General features: G+C 57.4%; 1 long non-coding RNA gene across 1 annotated transcript; it reads left to right on the top strand.

The window, feature by feature from the left end:
* Nucleotides 1–7,015: 7,015 nt before the first annotated feature.
* LOC116584792 lies at nucleotides 7,016–18,314 on the top strand. The gene is made up of 2 exons (XR_004283330.1): nucleotides 7,016–8,545; nucleotides 17,546–18,314. It is a non-coding gene; the product is annotated as an uncharacterized LOC116584792 (long non-coding RNA).
* The last annotated feature ends 1,122 nt before the right edge of the window (nucleotides 18,315–19,436 follow it).

Genomic DNA, 19,436 nt, shown 5'->3' with positions numbered 1-19,436 from the left:
TGTTTGTTTCTGGCTGAAAGCCGTCGGGCCTTGAGCCTGTGGGTCTCACACAGCACAGGGATTTCATTTAATGAAATGGGGGATTTCTGCCCAAGACACTGACCTCAGGAGGTTTGAGTAGGAGGGTATGGTTTGTGGTAGTGAAAGAAAACACTGATAACCTTTGGAGACATTTTCTTGATTTATTCACGCCAAAGAACATTCACAGCGGCCACCATCCCTGGTGCAGATGTAGATGGAAGGTGCCGGTCTGCAGGACGCTGAGCTTTCTGGGGCCTGGCCGCCAGCCCATTCTCTGCAGGATGGGGGGACCTTTGGCCCACTGACCTGGCTGCGTGGATATGTCCCACCGCACCAGGGCTGACACGTGCATTCGCGGAAGTCGGAAGTGGCCATTATGGCTTCTCCAATGACTGTGGAAGAGCTCTTTTCCTCCCACCCTGGGTTGCAGTCTGAGGGTCCCTGAGACTCTGGGAGTGCTCAGTGCATCCTGTTTGCTCCCTGGAGGGCCTCCTGAGGGAGCAGGCACTCTGAGTCTCAGCAGTTGTGCTCTGGCCATATGGGTGCAGAAAGCTGCCCGTGTTTTGTTCTAGAACAGTCCACTTGTCCAGTTAGTGGCTCTCAATCATGGGGGAGTTTAGAAAACATTGGCATCTGGGCTCCTCTGGGGTGTTGCCTGCACGGGATGGGGACGGGAGCTGTTGGGAGGTATCCAGGTTTAACCCAAAGAGAAGAGAGAGATGATGCAGGTGTGGCAGAGCTGTCCCCCCTGCCCTGGGACAACGAGTCACCCTTGGTCCTCAGTGGTCTCTGGGGCTGGCAGACCTTTGGCCACGTGTGGTCTGGAGTGGGATCAGAGCCAGCAGGACACCTGCAATGCCAAGTAACTTTTGGGGTCATGCTGGTGCCCACGGGTGTCATTGGCGTCCCCAGAGCCAGCACCTTGCCAGGCAGGATGGGGAGGGGCCCAGAGAGCCCCCGGGACCCGTAGGCAGGCCCTTGGTGGGCATGTGACTTGGTCTCGGGTTCACTGCACTGGATTCCCAGCACAGCTGCCAGATTCTACCCTGGGAGGTTGTGTTTGGGTTGAGTTTCTGGAGATGGGCTCTGTGTACTTACCTGCTTAGAGCCAGCAGTCCCCACTCAGAACTTTGCTCCAGGGTTGACCCATGGATCTGGTGGGGCAGGGTCCCTGTGCTGGCAGAGCCTGGCCACAGGGATATGGGGAGCAATGGGTGGTGGGAGATGGGAGGGGGCCTCTGGGGACAGCATGGAAGGGTACTGGGCTGCTAGAGGGGCCTCCCAGATGAGTCCTTGGCTGCTGCTGGCTGGGGGTCCTGGGCTGGGAAAGGACAGGAGAGCATCAGAGATAGAAGGTATGGACTGTGGGTGGGAGCAGGTCCAGGTGGCCCCCAAACTGGGGACTTTTGGGACAGGCAGGGCGGGGGTGGAGGGCTCCTCACATCCAGCAGGCTGGGAGAGTGCCAACCGCTTGTCAGTGTCTAACTCTGTGGATGGGCAGTTGGGATTGAGTGGGCAGGGGAGGGCTGGATCAGGTAAGGTCCTGCAGTGGCATGAGTGTGGACATGGCAGGGCCATTCATCCCCTGTGCCATGGAGAAAGCTTGCTATCCCTGATGCTGACCCTCCCAGAGTACAACTCTGGATCAGCCCAGTGTCCCCTCCTGTGGGGAGGTGGGCTGGCTTGGAGGGGCTCCCCAGCTCAGTCCCCCTGGAAGCAGCCCCTCATCTGGGGCTGCCCCCACCCCGGGGCTCCTGCTCTTCCCCTGAACCCTGTTCCCTCTCCTGGGCCCTCCCCCACTCCAGGCCTCCTAGGGCAGGGGGTGTTGGCTTCTAATAGGGTGCTAAGGCTGGGAGATGGGAGATGGGGCCTCTTGGCTGAGAAGCTGGACAGCAGCCCCCCCCACTTGCCCTCACAGCCCAGGCTCCCTGTACCCTCTGTCCAAGGCCTCATCCATCACCCTCCACACTCCCCCAGAAACCCCCCCCAAACCTTGGGGGTTGGCCTCACTCTTGGGGCCAGTGCCTGCCCCCTCCCGTTGGCCTCAGTATGTCCCTGCTGAGCGACCTCCAGAAACCAGGCCAGGGAAGGCAGCCATTCGGGATGGGTGGGCCCTGAGCCCCCTGTCCACAGCCTCAGCCACCTGTCTGCTGGCCTGTGCACGGGGCCCTCATGGCCGTGGTCCTGGCCAACTATGCACCTGCCCACCAGGCATCTCAGGGGGCTCTGAGGGAGGAGGCATGGCCAGGGGCCTTGGCCATGATGGGCAGTGCTGGGGCCAATGGGGGCAGCGCTCTCATCCCTTGTTCTGGGTTTTCCCTGGCCACCTCTGCCTGAGTGCCAGTGCCCAGACCCTGCAGACCTTCTGCCTCCCTGCTGGCCGGAGCCAGGTGACAGAGGGCAGTGGTGGCCGGGGGCGGTGTCTGCAGCTCTTGCCTTTCTACCCAGCGGGAGAGACGATGCTTTCACCTTCTGTGAAGGCATGGGTTGTGATCCCTTGCCTGTCTGACCTCTGGGTGGAAGAGGACCCCCCCCGGAGGACCCTGCACCCCATGCTGGTCCCAATGGCCTCCTGACACCTGGCCAGGGACACAAATGCAGACCCCTCTGTGGAAACATCAGAGAACCAGGTCTCAGGGCCCCCGTCTTGCTTGTTTGACAGATGTTGCTAAATGACTGCTGGGCGCCAATACAGGCCTGGGAAGGCAAGGGACAGGTGCTGGTGTGGGCCTGGGGAGGAGGGACGGGTGCTGGCATGGGCCTGGAGAGATGAGGGGTGGGCGCTGGCGCGGACCTGGGGAGGCAAAGGACCAGCACTGTCAGGAAGTCGGTTCCACCGCACGCACAGCTCTGGGAGGGGAGCAGCCTCGGGGCTCCAGGGTGGCCTGGGACTTGGGGGGAACAAGGGTCCAGATGCCCTGCCTAATGCACTATCTGAAGGTGGACAAAGCCCATGAGCCGAAGGGAAACCTACAAACTATTTCCAGAAGTTATATGCTGCAACAAAACCTGACAAAATTCCAAGCAGAAATCCACAAATCCGACCTAGCTGGAGGGTTTTATTCATCCCCTTGTAGCAATTAAGGGGACCCCAGAGGAAACAGTACGGACGTACAGGATTTGATCACCCAGTGGGTGAGCCGCAGCCCGTCAGCGGAGCCTCTAGCAAGGAGGTGGGTGCTGCCGGGACTCGGCCCTGGGGAGGCCAGAAAGAAAATATCTGTGTAGTTCCAGGCACCGGTATCACACAGACTGTGTTTTCTTGCCCCAACAACAAAAAGCAAACAAAACCTCGTGTGTTTGGGAAATTTTAAAATGCACTTTATATAACTCATTGACCAAAGAAGGAATCAACATATGGGTTAGACAATACTTAGAACTGAATGATCCTGAAAATGGTACACATACCAAAACTTGTTAAATATATCTTAGGTTGTAGAAGGGAGAACATCTAAAGCCTACATGATTATATTAGAAAAAATAAGAGTGGGAAGTGAGCCAGCCTAGCTTCCAACTGAAGAACGAGGCAGAGGTCAGCAAATGTCCTTGAAGGAAGTAAGTATTTTGGATTTTGAGGAGCGCAGGTGGTGTCTGTCCTTACCCCACTCCCTGGTTTCATCCCTGCACGGTCATCTGCTGACCCCCAGTTGTGGGGAATGAAAGAGAAAAGCCAAAGGGAAAAGCGGGAGTGCGATCCTGAGAGCAGGCAATGAGAAGGCAGCTTGAGGAGACTGCTTTGCCAGACGGGATGCGGGGAGCTGCACCAGGAAGGGCTGGGGGCCAGATAGGTTGTCCTCGGTAGGTGGAGTTGCTGCTCAGGCCGTGAGGAGAATGGGGCTGGTATGAGTGATGTGGAAGGAATGGACATGTTCCTAGAAGAAGGGCATCAACAAGTGAGTGGAGAAGAGAGGGACGCCAGGGCTGGTCCCGGGCCATGCTGTGTGATGAGAAGCTGTGCTTCAACACCTTCCTGTGTGGAAAGCACCAGCACAGGCTGACCTTTAAGGCCAGTCTCGAGAAATATGCAAGTGTGACCCTGACATGGAATTGGACACGGGCAGGGATGAGGGTGGTGGGGCTGCTGATGGCCGACCACTGACCACTGTGACCACAATGGTGGAGAAGCCCCGGGGTGGGCCTCTGAAAGCCTCCTCTCCCTGCTCCCCTGCCCGCCCTTCTAGGTGGCTGGAGGGGACTGGGGCACCAGGGATGGAGCCCACAGGGCCCTGGGGAGCCTCAGCTGGGCCCGCCTCGGCAGTGGGCCCTGAGGGCACCGTTCCCACTTGCTCTCCTGCTGCCTGCACAGCCTCCCTTGTGTGTGAAGAAGTTCAGGGCACTCCCACTGTGCCCCAAGTTCAAGGTCATGGGCAAGCAGGGTCTGGCTCCTGCAGCCTTCATCCCCACCCTCCAGACAGTGGGGGAGGAGGCCCTGGTCCGCTCACAGGGGTGTCAGCCCGTGGAGCCAAGCTCCTCACTCCCTCTCCCTGTGCCTGTGACCTTGGCCCTCAGCAGGGGCCAAGTCCTCTCGATTTCAGCCCCGGCGTCTTGTCAGACAGGAAGCCTGACCCAATCCCCCAACGTCCAGTCACATGCTTTTTCTAATTGTCTGCAGCTGTGGATATGGCTTATTTAAGCCTTGTTAAGTTACTTTTGTTAATTTATATTGTCCTAGAAAATGGCCCATTTCATCGAGATCTGACGTGTTGGCTTGTCACTCTGCGCCTCTGCCCCCCTCCCCCTCCCTGTGCGTGGCCCTCGAGGCCCCACTTCTCCCACTCTGTGGCTGGAGGTTGCTTTATTTTGTTTCTTTATTTTGAGGACTGGCTCTTAGATTTACTGATGAGTTCTTCCATTTTTCTTGTTTCCAATTCATTAATTCGCCTTTATCTTTACCCCTCCTGCTCCCATGGATTTACTTTATTGTTCCGTTTTCCCTCCTCATGTCGAATGTTTACGGTGTTTATTATCAGTCTTGCTTGCTCAGTAGTAAAAGCATTTAGGGTTGTGAATTCTCCACCAGGCCCTCCCGAAGCCAGCTCCGCGGGTGTGTGGCCTCTCTCTCCTGGACGGCTGTAAATCACCCCGGTGACTTCTACTTACTCTCTGACCTGGGAGTTATTTAGGGGAGAGCTTCTGAATTCACAACTCCTCCTGCTTCTTTCTTAGCTCCTTGGATTAATTTTTGGGCTGGTGGCATTGGTTTAGGTAGCGAGGGCTGCAGACCTTCTGATGGTTTGGGTTGCAGTGAGGCACACGAAGGCACGTGCACACACACCCGGCCTGCTGCTCTGCCCTTGTGACCGCACACACACACACGTGTGCATGTAGCCTGTAGCGTGTTCTGTGGTTCCCGACCAGGCTGCTGCTCCCCGGTCAAGGGTGTTCATGGGAGGACCACAGGCTCTTGTCCTCACTCCAGTTTTGCCCTCGCTCCTGGGTCTCCAGTGTGGTCTGGGCTGCGCACGGTGGTCTGGCAGGCCAGCATCCTCATGGTGGAGCTGGGTTCTTTGCTGTGCTCACTACAGACACTGCTGACCCCACACAGCATGCTCGGGGCTGGATGGCCAGGTCCGCTGCGGATAGGGCCCTGTGGCATCTGAAAGGCCTGGCACCCGCAGGCCCGTCCGGGGCTCACATCGTCCCTCCCACCTTGAGGAGTGGCTAGAGCAGGTGCGAGGAGTGCTGGAGAGGCCCCAGGCAGTTTTCATACAGAAAGTTCCATTTAATTCCTAGTTTGCTAATTACACGAAATTGTGAGTAGACGCTAACTATATTATTTTTATCCATCTATGGAGATGATCATATGATAGTTCCTCTTCAGTCTGTATATGAGTTTTCTAGGACTGCTGAAACAATGGCCATGGCCACAGGGGACATGGGTTCTCTCAGAGCCCTGGGGGCTGGGGGGTCTGAGATCCAGGTATGGGTAGGTGGGTTCCCTCTGAGGCCTCTCCCTGTGCTGTGGAGACAGCCATCCTCTCCCGTGTCCTTAGGTGGTCATCTTTCTGTGTGTGTGTGTGTCCTAATCTTTTCTTAAAAGGACAGCGGTCAGATTGGATTAGTGCCCACCCCAGTGTCCTCATTTTACCTGAACCACTGCTTTAAAGACCCTACCTCCAATGTTTACATTGTAGCAACATACACATAATATGAAATTTACCACTGTGACCTTTTTAAGTGAGCAATTCAGCGGCATCAGGACGTTCACAATGTTGTGAACAGCCTCCCCCACCTCCAGAACTTTTTCCTCTTCCCAAACTGCCCCCAAGAAATACGAGCTCCCCATCTCTTCCCATCCCCCAGCCTGACATCCACCATCCACACTGTCTCTATCATCTGATTCCTCTGGGGACTCACACAAGTGGGGTCACACAGTGTTGTCCCTTTGTGGTTGCTCATGGCACTGAGCACAGTGTCCTCGGGGTCCATCCCGGTTGGGGCAGGTGTCAGAATGTCCCTCCTGTTTAAGGCTGGAAAATGTTCCATTGTGTGGGTTGTGTGTCTGTTTTGTTTATCCATCTGTCCATCCATCCTTTTATCTGTCCAACTGTCTGTCTTCCATCTGTCCATCTATCCATCCTTCCTTCCTTCCATCCATCCATCCATCCATCCATCCATCCACCCATCCACCCATCCATCCTTTTTTTTTTTTAAGATTTTAAAAAAGATTTTATTCATTTATTTGACAGAGATCACAAGTAGGCAGAGAAGCAGGCAGAGAGAGAGAGAGGGAAGCAGGCTCTCTGCTGAGCAGATCCCGATGTGGGGCTCGATCCCAGGACTCTGAGATTATAACCTGAGCCAAAGGCAGAGACTAACCCACTAAGCCACCCGGGCGCTCCCACCCATCCGTCCTTCTATCTCTCTATCCATCCACCCATCTGTCCATCCCTTTGTCTCTCTATCCATCCTTCCATTTGTCCATCATCTATCCATCCATCCATCTACTGTCCATCCATCCAGCCATCCAGCCATCCTTCTATCTCTCTATCCATCCACCCATCCATCCTTCATTTGTCCATCATTTATCCATCCATCCATCTACTGTCCATCCATCCATCCATCTGCCCGTGGACACTCAGGTGCCTCCCTGTCTCAGCTGTGGGGCCTAACACTGCCATGATCGTGGGGGTGCCAGCATCTCATTGAGACCTGCTCTCCGTTCTCCAGGGAACATGCCCAGATGTGGAACAGCTGGACCATGGACTCATCCTGGATCCTCCATACTGTTTTCCATGGCGGCCGCAGCCCACAGTGCACGGGGCTCCTGTCTGCCCACGTCCTCGCCACGGCTTGTCGGTGTCTGCTCCTCTGAGAGCAGCCGTCCTGCAGGCTGTGACGTGGGGGGTCTGTGGATTTTTTTTTACTGTTTATACTGAACACCTGTGTTATAGTAAGAAATTTATTGAGACTTTATGTCCTAACGTGACCAATTTTTATAGATATCCCACTTGTGCTAAAAAAGAAAGTATATTCTGGAAATGTGTGCAGCATTGCGCATGTGTCTGTTAGGTCTGGATTTACCATGCAGATCTACACCCTTACAGAATGTTCTGTCTACCGGACGCATCGAGTCCTCATGCCTGGTAGGCTCTGGGGGCTGATTCGTCTGTCTCTCTTGGCGGCTCGTGCTTGCGCTTGCGTTTAGAATTATTACACGTCTCTCCTGCATCAAGCTTTCATAAGTACATGCTGACGCTGTGTGTCTGTAGCTGTACTTCGGCTCACATTCTCCTTGGCCTCGTGGTATAGATGCCCCACCTATCTTTTGGCCCCCATATTTGCCAGCCCTTCCTTCCTGCCAGGGGCTCTGAGTTTCCTTCAGGCATCATTTGTCTTCAGCCTGGAAATTTTTCTTTTTTTCCCTTTTTTAAAGATGTTTTTAAGTCTTCTCTACACCCAGTATGGGGCTCGAACTTAACAACTCTGAGACCATAAGTCTCATGCTCCACCGACTGAGCCAGCCAGGTGCCCCTGAAAATTTTTCTTTACCATTTGTTGTAATCGGGAATGCTGTCTCAGCCTTCACGTACCTGAAAATACATTCCTTTTCCCCTAATTTTTGAAGGCTTGTTCTCCCAGATCCAGGATTCTGGCTTGTCTCTTCCTTCCTGTCCTTTGAAGAAACCATCCATTGCCTCCTGGCTTGGCTGGCTTTCCACGAGAAATCAGAGTGGTTTCGCTGTTTTCCCTGTCTGTAATGTGTCCTATTTTGTTTTTTTTTTCCCCCCCTGGAATCTTTTGAGATTTTCTCTTTATTTTTGGTTTCCAGCAAGTTGGCCCCGACATATGTAAAAACGACCTTCTTGTGTCAGTTCAGGTAGCTTCTGCCGCAGCCGCTTCAGCCGCAGCCGCTTCTGCACTCTGAGCTCCAGCTTCACGTGTATCCCTCCGCGGAGTAGTTCATCCTGGGCCCAAGCCTGGTCAGCCCCCCAGTCCCTGCAGGTGGGACCCCTCCTGGAGGAGCTCCCCAACTGCCTGGACGCACACTTAGGGAGCAGAAAGCCACGATGCTAAGTGGCAGGTGAGACCCCATGGCCCTGTCCCTGACTTGCAGAGGATGTAGTCATGTCGCTGGTGCCTGGGGTGAACTTGAAGGCTTGGGCATCAGGTGTCACCTATGGGCAGGGATGATGGCCACACTTGCCGTGGGCTGCAGGGGTGTGGCCATGCGGGGAGGCTCATGCTGCGGGCGCCTGGGCACCACTGGTCAGCGGGCTGAGGACACCGGGCCAGGGTGGATGTGGCAGCCTCGGGCCACAAGCCATCCTGTCTGTTACATTATTGTGATTTTATTTTATTTTATTTTAAATTTTTCTTTTTTTGAAAGATTTTATTTATTTGACAGACAGAGATCACAAGTAGGCAGCAAGGCAGGCAGAGAGAGAGAGCCCGATGCGGGGCTCAATCCCAGGACCCTGGAATCACGACCTGAGCTGAAGACAGCGGCTTTAACCCGCTGAGCCACCCAGGCACCCCCATTATCGTGGTTTTAAAGTGATGCGATCTTTCACTGGAGATGGGTACTTCCAAACTTGTTGTCTTCTTCTAACCTCTGAGGTGCTGCTCTTACAGTAAGAGCAGCTGTGGCCGTTTGAAGGCGGCCTGTAGTGTGCTTGCCTGGCCTGCGGGCGCCCCCGTGTCCCCCTGCCCTTGGCGGTCACACCGGCCCCCCTCAGTGTGCCCCGACAGCGAGGTCGGTGTGGATTTGCGTGTTCTGGACACTTTACAGGAAGGGACTCTTGAACGTGGTCCCCTGGGTCTGGAGAGTCAGCGGAGATGGGGAGCCTCGGGGCAGCGGCCTGGTGCCAGTGCCGGTTCTGGCCCGAGCTTGGCCCGCGGTGTGTGTTCCTAAAGCTCGTTCCTGCAGTGTGCACACATGCTCCAGGTGGGGGGCTGTGGCCCAGGGGCCAAACCCAGCCCACTAGTGTTGAAGATGGAGACCTCTGTGGGACACGCCTGTCTGGGGCTCGCAAGAGAGACCATCTGACCCAGGAAATGGAAGTAGTGGCTCTGCCCTTTACCAACCCTGCAGTCCGCACTGTGCCCTTTAGGCGCCCAGCCTCTGTTGCCGACAGGCCCAACTGCCTCCCCAGACGCGCGTCCCTGAGGCTGCATGTTCAGGACCGGAGCCACTGTGGTGTCATGGCTGGGCCTGTACTAGCTGAGGCTTGGGGCCTGAGAGCCTGCTGCTACGTCAGGGTTTGCCGGCTAACAGTGCCAAGGGCACGCTGTCACCGTGGCGCCTGCGTGGTGCTGGCGGCTCTCTGGGGACTCTTGGGGTTTCCTGTGCTCCAGGGCAGGCCAGAACCCCCCCCCTGCAGGAGCTGGATGGTGGACACCTGGGATGGCGGGAGGCTCCCCTTCTCTTGCTGGACCTGGTGGAGCCAGCATGGCCCCAGGCAGTCCCGGGAGGGTGCTGTCCTGTTCTGCCCAGAACTGGCTGACCCCCAGCCCCCACCATCCTCAGTTGCCCTTGGGCATGGCCTGAGGTGCACAGTGCAGCCAGAGGCGACTATCGAGGCCCAGTGCTCTGCCCCCGTGGGCTGGTTCCTGGAGGCCTCCGTTGTCTCCCACCCTGTGGCTGGGTGGCCCTGCGGTGGCCTGCAGCCCCAGCCGTGCTGCCCCTGGCAGCCACTGGGTGGCAGCAAAGATCACCCCTGGCTAGGCCTGCTCCCTCAGTCTGCCGGGGGTGGGAGGTGGGGGTGTGCTGGAGCCCAGGGGCTGGGGGTGCAGATCCTCTGGGGCCCCAGGGAAGGTGGCAGTGGGGATCTTGGTCAGTCCCGCCAGCCCCACTACCCCAGGCCCTCTGGTGGCTCCTTCTACATCCTAGCCAGTGCTAGTCCAAGGAAGGGACTACAGTGCTGTCCCCGAGGAGTGTTTGGCATCTAGGGGGACATAGATGGGGAAGAGACAGCCCTCCCCACCGCCCCCAGTGAAGCCCAGCCTTCCAAGGGGATTGTTGAGTGCACCAGCTCTGGGTGGGGGTGAGTTGTGGCTGTGGGTGTGGACCCAGGTGAGTGTGTCGTTCCAGGTGGGTTGTGAGTGTGGTCCTATGTGGTTGTGTAGAATTTATGGAGGGGACCCTGAGCCCAGAGAGTTGGGGTGACTTGCCTGAGGCCACATAGCTCATAGTGGAGCTAGACTCTTCCAGGGATCACTCCATGGTTGGTGGGGAGCCCCGTGGGTTCTGGGGAAATTGAGTTTCAAGCCCTAGGCCCCCACTGACTTGCCCTGTGACCTTGGGAAGAGTCCCTCACTGAGGGGAGACCCTGGGAGGACCTGCTCCTGGCACCACAGGGGAGGATACCAGTAAGGGTGCGAGAGCCCCCTTCCCTGGGTTCTCTCCCCACTCCACGCTGGCCTCGGCTGCAGGTCCAGGCTCCCTGGGCTAGTGTGCACACTGGTTCTGGTCATGGGGGAGCACAAGTAGGGTCAGACCCAGGCTGCACGGTGGTTGGGCTCAGAGGGTAGTAGTCTGGGCACCCCCAGTCTCCCTGGTCCTGAGGCTGTTGGAGAAGTGGTCATGACACCTAAGGGTCCTGGGAAGTATGCCCTACATGAGGGATCCCAGCTGTCACTAAAGGGACAGAGCCACCAGCCAATCAGTCCCTGTGGCTCGGGCATGGTCAGGTCTGGCCAGACCAGATGCAGCACTGTGTGGGGGACACCCCTCTACCTTCTGGACCAGGTGGGGTCCTACGTCCCCTGTGCAGGGAAGCCGTGGGGACTCAAGGCCAGGTGGGGGCAGGGGCAGGTGGGCACTAGGCAAGGAAGACCTGGTGGGGGCCAGAGGCAATGCCCAGTTCATGTGCACATGTGACCCCCAAGTCCTCCTGGCCTAGCACCAGACACCAAGCCCTCATGTGTCCTTCGATGACCCTCTCTGGAGCCTCTGGGGTCGCCCTCAGGCCCTGGGTCCCGCAAAAGCAGCGGGCCTTTCCTTTGGAAGATGGGCTGTGTGTGTGCAGGGGGTACTGCCCAAGGCCCACCTGGGACCCCAGCCCCAACCACAACAGTAGTGCCAGTGCTGACTCGAATCCCCAGCTGAGCCTGAACGCCAGCCACAACCCCCACCCATCCCAAATCCCACGGCCACCCTGATCTCTTACCCTGACCCCATGCCACCCTCCATTTAACTCACTGGGACTTGCCACTGCTGGGATCAGGCACCCAGGGCCCTCCTGCCCTCCCCAAGCCTTCCAAATGGAGGCAGCCCACACCCAACTGGCTGCAGCCCGTGGAGATGGAGCGAGACAGGTTGGGTGGGCTGGGGGGCTGGGTGGGGGGCTGGGTAGGTGCTGCCCCAACCCCCTCTCCTGTTCCTGTTACTCCAGCTCTTCTCTCAGTGGGGGCCTCACTCTGTTCTCTGGGGCCACTCCATGCCAAGCCTGGATACCGGTCCTATCCCATAGCCCTGCCCACCTAGGGGCCTGGTGGGGGGGCTGGTTCCTCTCTCTTGGACAGGTGCACAGGTACCCCATCCCAGCCCCTGTGACCAGGACATTGTCTCTGGGTCTCTGGGGGACCCCCTCCCCGATCCTGTGGCAGGGTTTTCCTGCTGGGTCCGCCCAGGAGCCCAGGAGGCCTCTCTGGATGGGTCAGGTTTCTGTCCTGCTGCTGCTGAGGGGCTAGTGGCATTGATCTCTCACGGAAGCACAGGCCCGGCCCATGTGGCTTCTCCTGGGCCAGTGCGTCATGGCCCCTTGAGTCCTGTGGGTCAAGTCAGCTGTGATGGCCGGACCCAGGGCCAGCGGGTCTCTGGTACTGAAAGGCTGTGGCTGTGGGGTCCTGGATCAGGGATGGGCATTGGGAGTGTGGCTCCCTGGATTGCCCCTGGCCACCCGGACTTGCCCTTCCGGCCACGGCCACTCTGCCCAGGCCATGCCAGCACTGAGCACGCCGGCCTAGAGCCTGGGCTAAGCTGCTTCCCATGCCATGGCTGACGTTCATGAGTGACCCCTTCAGGATGGCGCTGCCTGCCTCTGACCCGAGGGGCAGCTCCACTCTGAGAGAGTTCTCTGCCGGCTTTCTTGGAAAGATCCAGCAGGTGGCCTGTGCCCTGCAGGGGTGTGGGGGGCCGGGGCTGCCCGGCTGCCATCATCTCTCCCCTTTGGTTCTTGTGGAGGAGGGCTTCTGAGGGCGGGAAGCATCTCCTGGAGGGCCCTGGGTGGGAATCTGTTGGTGGGCTTTCCTGGGTCCCCCTTGGGCCCCCTGGGCTGTCACATCTGGGACTCAGAGTGGGTGGTCTCGCTGCCTCATGAGCTCCGTGTCCTCCTTGGGCAGTGGGGGCCTGGACCTGCCTGTACCCTGCTCTCCTGTCACCCGGGGCTCATAGAGAGTTTTCCCAGTGCCACGTGGCTGCAGGGGACACCGGTTACCCACAGGCTCCTGGCGTTGCCGTATTGAGGCTGTGCTCTGGGGCCCCACCCTCCCTCTCTGCATGTTGAAGACCATCTCTGGACCCTCCCAAGGGGACCCTGGGGTGCCCAACCTTGGAAGTCCCTGCAGGAGCCCTTCCATGGCCTCCTGCCCACCCCCTGCCAGGCCCTGGGGGTGGAGCCCATTGTCCCCTCTGCGGACAAGGAGCTGAGGCCTGGCTGGGGTGGGCAGGCCTCCTTGAGGGGACCAGTGTCCTGCCAGCCCCTGCCAGTCCTGCAGGCTAAGTGGCTTTTCCACTGCGTGGCTTTGGGAGGGGACTTGGCAGGAGGCAGCTGGCTCTCCCCACAGATGCGGGGAGCTGGATTGTGGGACAGGCCACCGGAACCCTGCCGGGAGCTGCCGAGGCGGGACGCAGGGCCCACACCCTTCCCAGGGGGGTGCTGGCCCCATGCCTGTGCACCTGCTGGGGTCTCTGCAGAGGGGATGCCCTGTTCCCCGGCCCAGGGGCTGTGCCCGGCCAGGCATCGAGCTTCTCGCCGCCTGCCCGAGACGCAGCCCGTCAACGCTGCCCCCTCGACTTTTTTCTCCTCCCCAATTAATTAATTTAAATTGACCATTAAGTCAGCCGAGTTTTTGATTGATATTTTCATTAGCAGCCCTGTCCGACGCCCCAGGAATGTATGGTAATGTCCAATCTGCGGGCGGGCCGCGCTCCTCCTGCCGTGCTGAGTTATGGCAGGCTCCGGCGCGCGGCTCCCGGGGTAATTTGAATTCAGATGAGCTGCCGCAGTGTTCCGGAGCCTGGCGGCCGGCCGCTGACGGATGGCACTCGGGTTATCACAAGGTCACGGGCGCAGCCGCCACCCGCCGCGGGAGGGGCTGGCCGGGCCTCCAGCGCCAGGGAAGGTGGGCGGCTGAGTGGACTCCTGAAGCGGCCCGGCCAGTGGCAGATGGAACGGAGCTGTCCCTGGCAAACATGGGCAAGTAAGCCCTGGGGCCCGTGGAGCCCGCAGCCGTGGCCAAGCCTCACGAGGGATTAGAACTGGGCTGGGCTTCTGCTGACGGCTGCTCCTCTGTAGAAGTGGCTGGGGCAGGACGGGGGAGCTTTGTCCCTGGGGAAGGGCTGACTGGCACGGAGCAGCTGTCCCCACAGGGGCATAGCGGTGATGGAGGCTGGGATCTGGCTATAGCCAAGTGACTCTGTCCTGGGAGGGGAGCTCCGGGGACCTGGGCATGGCCAGGGTGCCAGTTCTCAGCATAGAGACTGGCCAGGCAGATGGCCACCATGGGGGGGCTGCCCACCTGAGTGACCATGCAGGTAGCTTTTGTGTTCTCTGTCTCAGTTTCCCCACGTGTATGATGGAAGAACATGGTGCCTCCCCTTTGTAGGAGGTCAGCACGGGCAAAGCACGAGGTTGTCTCTGGACACTCCTGAGCCCCTACAGGGGACCTCTCCTTTGGCCTTGTACTATCCAGGCCCCTCCCACTGCATGCTGATTGGTGGGGGCAGATGGCTGCTCCTGTCCCACCCCTGCCCTGGGAGCGTAGAGGGGCAGGTGTGCTGCCCCCCCCCCCCCCCCGACCTCAGGCCTGAGGCAGAGTTCTTAGAGATTCTCAGCGTGTTTAGAAATGTGGAACCCTGAGGCCTGGTCCTGTGTGGGTGGCCCTGGGGGCTCAGTGGGGGGAAGGGCAGAGCTCGGAGGTGGGGGAAGTCCAGGGGAAGAGGCAGTGGGGTGCCAGCCCTTGAGGGCCCAGATGGGGGCCGTGGGCCTGGAGGGTGTTAGTCCAGGCATCTAGGCCCGAGCTTTGACTGTCCCATGGCTGAGCAGGGTGACTCAAGAGTGGGCCTGTGTCCTGAGCTGACTGCAGGGTCCCAAACCGTGGAGCTGGGGGGACATCAGCCCTGAGTGCCATGTCAAGGATGGTGCAAGCCCAGATGTTTGCCCGATTGGTGGGCCCTCCTGGGGTCTCAGACCTGGAGCCGGGGTGGGGGCGTGGGTCAGTGAGGGAGAGGGCATGGGGGTTGATCAAGTTCCACAGGGTGGGGCTGGTGCCAGCCCTATGTCCTTGGCAGGGACCCTGTCCTTGCTCCTACAGCTGGGGGGACAGACTTGTGCCTCGGGACCCCCAATCCCCAGCTGCTGGGGCCCTTGCTTGTCAGGATCAAGCCAGGTACCCTCACAGGACTGCATTCCCAAGTCTTCCTTAAAGCTGAAGGTGGGGTCCTTTGACTCTTCTGGCCCATGGGAGTACAAGTGCTGGGCAGAACTTCGGGGAAAGCTCCATACAAGTGACTGACCTGACTGGGAAAAGCCCCCCTACCCTTGTATTTCATTTTTCCTGCTTCTTCTTTTTTTTTTTTTTAAGATTTTATTTATATTTCTGATAGAGAAAGGTCACAAGTAGGCAAAGAGGCAGGCAGAGAGAGAGGGGGGAAGCAGGCCTCCTGCTGAGCAGAGAGCCCGATGCGGGACTTGATCCCAGGACGCTGAGATCATGACCTGAGCCAAAGGCAGAGGCTTTAACCCACTGAGCCACCCAGGCAGCCTTTCCTGCTTCTTGAACAGAGGTGTGATGGCTGGGGCTCTGGCAGCTGTTTGCACCAAGAGGTGACCTCGAGGCAAGAGGCCACGTGCAAGGTGATAGAGCAGAAAGACTGAGGCTCCTGGCTCTCTGATGCCCATGGGACCTAAACCAACCCTGGTTTGGCCACCCCCGGCTCTTGTCTCCTCCATGATAAATGAACTCCTAACTTACTAAACCTACTTTTGTTGGTGGTGTTTCTGGGGTTGGTGTTTTGGTGGGTAGGTCAGTCAGCAACATCGTCGACCAAGGCAGGAATCTGTCCCACATGGACACAGCTCCCTGGAGCCTGACAAGCCTGACTTGTCGGGCTCAGAGGGAAAGGAATGTGCTTGGGGTGGGTCCTCTTGTTCAGTGGCAGTGGCCAAAGACGCTTGGACTGCTCTCCCTTGAGAAAATGAAACCACGTGTATGAGGCATTACTGGGTTTTTAACTTATTGTTAGGAAATGTGGAGATGAGACAAAACATGGAGATAAGGTGGCTGCATGAGACATTGGAGGGGAGCCACTCGGGTCCCAGGGATTCCATGTGCTGTGGGACCGTGGGACCACTGAGGCCCCCCTCCCTTGCCTGTCTGCACTCCTGGCTCAGGGCCCTTTGCTGCCTCCTGGCCCCCAGTGGACACGTGGCTTCCCTGGCCTGTGGGCGGTCCCAGGGCCCTCCTGCCTGAGCCCCAGAGATGGTGGTGCGGTGATGGGGGGGCGGTAGGGGAAGGGGTGACTGCTGCAGCTTTAGGAAAGGGGGGTCTAGGAGGTCTGGAGGAGAGCAGTGTTTCAGAGGTGGGCAGGGCTGACAGCCCAGGTGATGGAAGAAGCAGAGGTGGCAAGTGGTGGCCCAGAAGAGGACCGTGTCCTGGAGGGCACAGCCCCTGTGTGCACAGGCCAGAGGGCACACGAAGGTCAAGAGCAGCCTCCCCCTAACCTGCACTCGGCTGGACCCTGGGGTCCTGCAGGCACCACATGCCCTCCAGTGGTTACAGGGGCCTGGGGCAGCCAGGGTCGGGGGTAGGCAGTGGCCACTGCACAGCGGTCTCAGCCCCCCACCTCATTCCACATGCTGGGAGGGGTGAGGGGGGCCACCCGCTAGGGGAGGGTGCCACAGCTGAACAGCACCCTGGCTAGTCCCTCACTGGCACTTATTTGTGAGGTGGGGGGGAATAGCCCCCCCCACCGTGTGCTAGGACCGCTGAGCTGTTCTGTGTAGAAGGTGCCAGAGCCCAGGAGGGCGGTCGTGCACCCCTGAAGCCTCGAGGGAGGATGAGGACACAGGCCCCCCGTGTAGCTGCTCTGATGCTGTGTCTACCTACAGGCTGGGCGTGGCTGGGGGGTCCCCAGAGGCACCCCTGAAGCCTCCCACGTATCTGCAGCTCAGGTCGGGGCGTCCTGAGTTTGAATAATCTGCTTATGTATTGGGTTAATTCATGGTGCACTTCACAGCTGCTGTGGACAGCCCCTGAGGCCTCGGGGCCCCCACGAGTCTGGGCTTGTTTCTCCTCTCGGCATGCCTGGGGATGAGGTTCCTTCCATTGCCAATAGGAGACTCCCAAGGTCCTGCCCGAGGGGGACACAGGGAGGTGTGCACAGCTGGTCCTGGGGCTGGATCAGTGGTCCTGGGATATTCCCCTGTCCACACCCAATGGCAAGTGTCGCTCTGTGCGGGGGGCAAGGGAAGGACAGGGTGACCGCTTAGCTGCTGGCTGGTCTACCGTGAAGCCATCTTGGTGCACACCAGGCCCCGCTCCCTGCCAGCACTGGGCAGATCCCCAGCTGGGCTCACTGGTCGGGGTCGCCTCTGGTGGGCAGCAGGGGACACTGGGGTGCAGAGCTGGGGCTCACATGGTCAGCGGTTTGCACCCTGGGGCCCCACCTTGGCCCAGTGCTCCCTTGCCACCAAGCCCATCTGCACACATGCCCATAGCAGCCACCGCTTTGAGGCCCCAGTCAGGTGGGAGGCACCCCTGGCATGTGCTTCTTGAGGGGCTGGGGCTGCAAGCCTGCAGGACTCCTGGGCCTCCCTCCCCGCCTCCAGTCCTGAGCCAGCCACGCTCCCTCCTGCAGCTGCCTGCCGCTGAGCCACAATGCGGTCCTGTGATTCTGGATGGGGAAGCTGGTGCGGTGTAGACGCAAGCAAACTGAGGAGCCACCACTAAATGAAAACCTCAAAAGCCCTACAGATAAACCCCCAAATGACCCCGCACGAAGACATGAAGATATTCTCTGGTGACTTTTTCCTGGAAGATTAATAGTTTTGCTTATAGATTTGGATCTGCGCTCTATCGTGACTTAATTTGGGGAGTGTGTGAGGGAGTGGACATATTCACCTGCTGTCCCAGCACTGTTTTCGGAGAAGACCTGCTTTGCACCATTAACGAGCATCAGTGTCTCGTCAGAGTAAATTGGCCATGTGCATTCATGGGCCTGTTTTGTTGCCTTGACCTATGGTCGAAGATGGTGCTGGCCTGTCTCAATGCCCTGTCACATCGCCAGGACTCCTGTGGCTTTAGAGTAAGCCTTGAATCTGATGGGGCCGTCCTCCAGTCTTTTCCTTTCTTTCAAAAATTTTGGGCCGTTTTCGTCTTTCTGTGTTTCCAGATGACTCAGCAAGTTTTACCAAAAAAGGCTATTGGTAGTTTGATGGGGATTGTGTTAAATCTATGTGCCAGTTTAGGGAAGGATTTCTGTCCCAACCTGACTGAGTTTTCCGGACACAGTTTGTGTCTCTGTGTATTTGTCTCTGATTTGTCAGTTATCCACATGAGATCTTTCACACATTCTGTTGGGTTTATTCTCATGCATTTCATTTTTGGTGCTGATTTAAACAGAATTTAAAAAAATATATATTATTTATTTTAGAGAGAGAGCACAAGTTGTGGGGAGGGCAGAGGGAGATGGAGAATCTCTAGCAGACTCCCCATTGAGGACAGAGCCCAACATGGGGCTCAATCCCATGACCCTGAGATGGTGACCTGAGCTATAACCAAGAGTCAGAGGCTTAACCAATTGAGCACCCCAGGTGCCCCTAAATAGATTTTTAAAAATTCATTTTCTGATTGTTAACTATCAACTTTCAGAAATTAAACTGAATTTTGTGCATTGACCTTGAGCTTGTGATCTCACTAGAGCTGTTTGTCAGTAGTCGTTTTGTGGATTCCTCGGGGTATTAGTTATCATTCCCAGAAGTTATTTGCTTAAAACAATAGCTATTTACAATTTCAGTTTCTAAGGGTCAGTAGTGGGTGTGGCTTAACTGGGGGCCTCGGGTTCATGGTCTCCCAAGTCACGCTGTTGGCTGGGGTCGTGGTCTCATCCAATGGCTTCCTGGGGTGGGTGGGGATCCACTTGAAACTCACCCACCTGAGGCCCATCCCCGGCTGCCCCTTGATGTGGCTGCTGTTCCCCCAGGTGAGTGGCCCAAGAGAGGGGAGGGAGGGGATGTGCGCAGAAAGGAAGCCACAGCCTTTCATGGCTAAATCCCAGAAGCGACACCCATCCCCGCATGATTCCACGCATTACATGCGAGTCACTGGGTCCAGGGCACATGGAGGGAGGCAGGTGAGGTGTGAGCACCATGACGTCCTCCAGTCCGCCCGCCAGGTCAGGGGTTCCCACGTGAACAATAGTGTCATCAGTGAATAAGTGATAAGATTTTGAAACAAGATTATGATCTAATCATTTCCATAATGTGTAAAGATATTGAAATACACTCTCCAAGATGAAAGGACTCAGAATATCCCATCATGTAGCCTTCCTTTAAAAATTACTAAAGATGTTCTCCTGGAAGATGAATCTAAATAAGGGTAACGGTAAACTGAGAAATGGAGTTCAAGTTCGTGGTTTTGATACAAACGTAACCATAGGTAAATTTTACACTTGATCTTAGCCAAAAGGCCGAGAAGCAATTCCATATGTAAATTTTAAAACACAGAATGCATGTTTACTCTTAAAATCA

Source organism: Mustela erminea, chromosome 2, assembly GCF_009829155.1.
Source record: "Mustela erminea isolate mMusErm1 chromosome 2, mMusErm1.Pri, whole genome shotgun sequence".
Taxonomy (NCBI): domain Eukaryota; kingdom Metazoa; phylum Chordata; class Mammalia; order Carnivora; family Mustelidae; genus Mustela; species Mustela erminea.
The sequence above is the reverse complement of the archived record's forward strand: the minus strand, read 5'-3'. Positions and strand labels throughout refer to the sequence as shown.